The sequence below is a fragment of the Lepidochelys kempii genome, chromosome 17 (assembly GCF_965140285.1).
Source record: "Lepidochelys kempii isolate rLepKem1 chromosome 17, rLepKem1.hap1, whole genome shotgun sequence".
Taxonomy (NCBI): Eukaryota; Metazoa; Chordata; order Testudines; family Cheloniidae; genus Lepidochelys; species Lepidochelys kempii.
Window position 1 is genome coordinate 9,675,586 of NC_136396.1, and position 6,176 is coordinate 9,681,761.

Here is a 6,176-nt window from a genome sequence, read left to right on the forward strand (position 1 = left end):
CTGCACGTGAAGTGGACAGGGAGCAGACCAGTAACTGGAAGTGGGTTTAGCTGGGCAGGATCAGGAGGGACCTGTATAAAGCCCAGGAACTGTGAGCAGCTGCAAGAGGCTGCAAGGCAGTAGGCTACAGTCACTCCCTGGCCAAAGGGAGGTGTGTTGGGAGTGTGTGACAAGTAGTGGGGGGAAGTGGCCACGCAGTTGCCCCTGGTACGGGGGTGATTAAGAGATTGTGGTGCACTGCCAAGAACTGCATTAGACAGTCACCTCTGATACAAGGGAGTGTGGCAAGCCATAGCAAAAAACCAAATGAAGGTGAAAAAGCCTTTTTTGCTGAGGGCACTTATAACTTCCCAGCCTGCACTCCAGAGTTACCGTCCCGGCAGAAGGGGACTGACAATCAGCAGGGATGGATCTAGACCCTGCTGAGGCAAGTGCTGGAGAACCAACAGACAGTGAGAGGCACATGGATACCCGCAAACCTCTTTGACACGGCTAACTGAACAGCAGCTGTATTTATTAGTTTCTTCCCGCAGGAGCTCACATAAAGACTGCAGGGAGTGAGATAAGAAGAGAGGTACCAGCACCAGGAGGCTGTGGGCCTGGCCAAAGCGGTGTTATGTCTGTGAATGAGGGGGACACCTAAACAGAGAGTGCCCCTACCTATACAGGCAGGAAAACGAGAAAGCCAAAAAAGTCTAACGTGGGGGGAGAACCTGAAGGGGAGGGGCCTGTTTCGCCTGTGGTCAGAAGGGTATGCCCATTTCTGAGTTGTGAGGGGAAGGCTAGCCCAAGAGGCGGCTAGACAAGAGAAGGCGGAAGAGTGGCCTACTCCCAAGAAAAGGCCAAGGATTTGTTTTAGGTGCCATGAGATTAGGCATAAAAAGAGGCACTGGCCTCTTAAGAAAGGGCGATGTAGCAAAGAGGAAGGCAGGGACCCCAGTGAAACAGGAAATAAGGAGGTGGTGTCTGGAGACCAGCATATGCCAGAGACCATCAGGATAGACATGGTAGCAATGACCGTGGACCTTGCATGTGGTTATCCCACACACCCGGCAGGGGGTAGTAGGGAGGTAACAGATAAGATGATTGGGAGGGAGAGGGCCCAGACAGACATAGGAACTGTGTAGGCATAGGAACTGCTCCACACGGAAGTGGAGTAAGCTCTGGTGAGAATTCGGACCCTGAGTGAAAGGGTGGTGGGGGATCCTGTGGGGCAAGTGAAGGAGCTCCAGGGGAAGCTGGCGGCAGCAGAACAACCCCTGCAAATAGCTGAAGGAGACCTGAAGTTTCAAAAGGAAAAGTTTAGGGATGCCATGGAGGGTCAGTATAATTTGTGTCTCCTGGTGGAGGAAGCATAACAAGAGAGGGATGGCCTGTGGGTACGGCAGGGGCTGGGCAGGAGGCATCCACACCCCTGAGAGGGAGGGTATGTGATGGGGTGTCCACCCCACATAGGACTGGAAGGGTTAAAGTGGTGAGACAAGCCAATTAACTACCCAGGCTGCACTTGAAAAAGGAGACCAGGAGCAGGCCACTGATTGGAAATGGGCTCAGCTGCGTAGGAAAAGGAGGGGCCTGTAAAAAGCCCAGGAGCTGCGAGCAGCAAGAGGCTGTAAGGAAGTAGACTACAGTTACTCTGGGCAGAGGGAGTTTGGGTTGGCAAACCCAGCAAGAGAGGGCAGCTAGGTAAGTGGGAAAAAGCCCAGGGAAAGAGCAGCAAGGGGTGGGACTGTGCAGAGCTTTGTTGCTTGTTAGAGGATGGCTGGGCTGGAACCCAGCGTAGAGGGTGGGCCTGGGTTCCTCTACCAGGCACTGGGAAATGACATAGGGTGTTGCAGATGGTCTGGAAGGACTTTGATTTCCCTGGAAGGGGAGGACCAAGCCACGCACAGGAAGCTGCAGCTTCAGGAGTTAAAGGGGCCACAGAGTGAAAGAGACAACACGCAGAGACCCCACCACAGGAGGGCAGTGCCTGGCAAGAGCTAATCCCCAGAGCTGACAGCAGGTGACACCCCATATTGTAAATGGACCCTATAACACTCTGAGTGATGGAGAATTTAATATCCCTTGGTAATCTGTTCCAATGGCTAATTATCATCACTGCTTAAAAAATGTGTATCTTAATTCCAGTTTGAACTTTGCTTACTCCAGCTCCCAGCCACTGGATTTTGTTATACTGGATTAAAGAGCCACTAATTAGGGCTGGGGATTTTAGAAGATTAGGGTTGGCAGAGACTTCAGGAGGTCATCTAGTCCAATCCCCTCCTCAAAGCAGGACCAATCCCAACTAAATCATCCCAGCCAGGGCTTTGTCAAGTCGGGCCTTAAAAACCTTGAAGGAAGCAGATTCCACCACCTCCCTAGGTAACCCATTCCAGTGCTTCACCACCCTCCTAGTGAAAGTGTTTCCTAATATACATCCTAGACCTCCCCTACTGCTACTTGAGACCATTGCTTCTTGGAGCGGCTGGTGTTACTAACATCTCAAAGTACTAGGAGGTTTGTAAAACGTAGTTTAATTTAGAAATATTTTTCCTGTAGTTTACAATGCTCTTTTCCATCTCCAAGGCTGAGTGAAGTTTAAGAGCCTATTTCTGGCTGAGGGTAGCTTTCCCCCGGTATTAGGGATATGTATAAGTACTCTCCACTATTCAGCTTGCCCAAGCAGTGTATAATAATTATATGCCAGTTCTTTTTTTTCTTTAATTGAAATTGTTCTCACCCATCTCCTGTCTTTTTTTTTTTCCTTCTGCTGTCTCCATTAGAGGAACACAAACCCAACTGTGTTTGAATCAAACATTTGAATCCATGATGCTCCAGTGGATTAAAAATTATATACACCAGGTTTACCTATGCCAAATTGTAATGTGGGATGGGAAGATAGTAACATCATAATTCTATATTATTACTAATTGTGTTGTGGTAGTAGCCAGAGGTCCCGGTCACAATCAAGGGTCCTTGTGTTAGGTGCTGTACGAACACATAGGAACTCACAATTCTTGCTCCAAGGATTTTACAATTGAAAGTGCTTGATCCAAGCTCCTTCAAGCCAAGAGAGAAACTCCCATTGATTTCAGTTGGCTTTGGATCAGACCTAAGCTTGGGGCTGTGATCCACAAGATGCTAAGTACCTGGCCCCGATGCACCAAATCATGTATGTGACTTCAATTGGATTAATCACATACTTAAACTTAAGCACGTTCTTAGGTCCTTTGCTGGATTGGAACCAGAACGTTGACTGGGTGAACCAGGCCTCTCCTGCCCCTTGTCAGGTGCCTTGCTGCCTGGGGAAAACCTCTTCCTCCTCCCCATGAAGGTGTCCTGCTGCATCTTGTGGCGCCAAAGGGCGGGCAGCAGGTGGAAGCCAATCAGGGCCCAGCAGCCCAGATAAAAAAGGGCTGGCTGCTTCTACTAGAGACCAGTTCTGGGTGAAGACAGGGCAGGGATGTCTCTCCTTGCCCTAACTCAAGTAACCTGGCTTGGACGGGAATCTAATCTTGACAGTATTTGCCTTGGGTCACTGAAGGACTAACATTTCTGTTATGGGCTTTAACGCCCCAGTAGCTAGTTTGAGTTCAGTGTTAACTTGTTTTCTGTAATGCCTGCGCTGAGCTGGCTCCATGAGGTATCTGGTTCAGGTGACTCCTTGACCAGCGCCTTGTGCAGTGGAGGCTTTAGTGCCTTGGTTGTAGTCAGTCATCGAGGCTGTGTGTCGTAAAGGTGATGCTCACCTCTCCCATAGAGAGAATTCTGCTTTCTAAAGCAAGCTCATCTCCTGACTATGGAAGTAGGAGGGAGTTCTTATTCTGGCCTGAGGCACTATGAGACATGGCAATCAGATGCTTCACATGGAAAATATATGAAAGCTTGGTCTTAAAGGCCCTATCCTCCTCTGCCTTGGCCCTAAGACTTGTGTTTTTTCCCTGGTGCATGGCTAGCGTGAGGGGAGGAGGGTGGGAATTCACAGCTCTATGACATTTAAGTTATAACTAAGACATGTTCCATTTCCTATCTGGCTAAGTAACTATATGGCCCCCATCATTGTAGTATCTGAGCACCTCACAATCGTGGATTTTATCTTCACAACCCTTCTGTCAGGTAAAGCGGTATCCCCTACATTTACAGATGAAGAACTGAGACCTAGCAGGTTAAGGGATTTGCCCCAGGTGGCACAGCAAGTTGGTAGCTGAACCAGGAACTGAAGCCAGGTTTCTGAGTCCCATGCAGGCCTTAACCTCTAAACTTTCCTTCCTGAACAACTTCAAGTAGAGAAAGGGGGAAAAAATAGTTACATGATGGTCTTTAGTGTGTATGAAGGGCGCTGTATATCTGGTTGTATGCATGTGGAAAATCGTGACCAAGATTTTAAGAAGTGGCTAGTGACTTGGGGTGTACTTTTTTCTTTGGATGCCCAACACAAGACTCTTAGAAGGTGAGAGCTCAGCACTTTCAGAAAGGCAGACTCCTTCTAGGTGTCTCAGTGTGGACACCCAAACTCAAGGCTCACTTAAAATCTTGGCTTTGAATTTGAATAAAGGCTTGGGTTCTGCAAGGTCTTTAAGCACACACGTAACTCTTAGCATCTAAATAGGCCCATTGAGTTTAGAGGGAGTACTTGTGGTTTAGTTCTGCACGTGTTTTAGTACCTTGCTGAATGGGGGCTTTAATGAACTCAGTAATTGGACAATATATTGTTTGAATATGTTTAGAGCTTCAAAAGAGATGTTCCATAATGCTGTTGTCTCAAATGAAACTTTGGCTTTTATCCTGCAATATAATAACCATCCATTGACCTTCACATCTGCACTTTCTGTTCCATTTATTCCTGTACTGAAAGCAATTATGTAAGGCTTCAGATCAGTCACCACTGCTGGGACTTCATTTACAGTCAGGACCAGTTGATATAAGGAGCAAATTCACAATGAATTAGAACGGATCACCGCTGCTTCTAATCCCTTCCTGGAATCGCCCTGTTTCCTCTTCCTGTTAATGGGACGTTCCTGGAATGGTGGAACTAAGATGAGGGGGGAAAAGTCCCACATTAAAACTGCCTGACTGGCTCCACAGGGGAAAATCATGGAACCACTGTGCTGAAACAGAAACAAGTGCGCCTCTTAAACTAGTTTAACAAAGGCACAGGAGGGAGAAATTGTTCACGTTCCCATAGGAGGAAGCTGTCAATAGTTTCTCGCACCTGCTGGACATCGACTTCAGTCACAGCACTACCTTGTGCTCTCATGGTGATGTAAACTCCATCATGGAGTTGTTCCATGGATGTACACCGAATGAGTGGTATATGACACTCTCTAAACTACAGCAGTAAACGTAAGCATTTAAAAAGCAAATCAAAGGATTATGATGTGTTGCTGTAGAATGGTGGTTGACACATACGCCCCACCAAGCTGAGAGTAAAGCCTTAAGGTAGGGAGACAAGAAGGGATTCTAGAGAGAGCCCCTTCACCTCCTGAGGGGCATGGAGAAAGGGTTGGGTTTAGGCTGCCCTCCATGTTGTTCCTCTCAGGACAGGGAATATGCCGGAGCTCGGTGGCCTAGTGCCATGTTCTCTGATTCTTCATGCCCGTGTGACTCAGCTGATGTTTGGGTGGCACTGAGAATGGAATTTGGATTCTGAGGGAGAACTCTGTTGCCTGAAGGTGAGTTCTGCAGGGGGGAAAAATGGCCCTGCCCTGCCGCAAAAGTGACTGATAGCCTCCATAGAATAAATGAGGGGGGAGGTCTCCTAAAAAAGACTGAGTGGACAACTTGTGTCCTGCTGGGTGAAGCATTCTGAATTGATACTGATGGTCCTGTGTCTCTTTGGTAACCAGCTGGACGCAGTACTTGCCATGTACCTTCATTTGTTACTCCGTTTGCCCTCTGTCTGATATGCTTTGCCTGTACTGTCGGTCTTCAATCTCTCAGCAGCACCAGGCTTTCTGCCCTAGTCATTAAATGTCTCCTACTGCAGTGTATATGCTAAATGCATGGTTGCTGACTCTCACAATATTTGGTGTTTTCATAAAGTCCCAGCTCCTTCAGGCAAGCAGTAACATGAAAATCTCACTTCAAGCTTTAATTTTTTTTTCTTAAGTTTATAGCTCCCACGGGTTTGGAGAAAGCTTGGAAATAGGGCCCGAAGGTACCCAAGAGGATTAAAAACCAGAAGGCAAATAAGA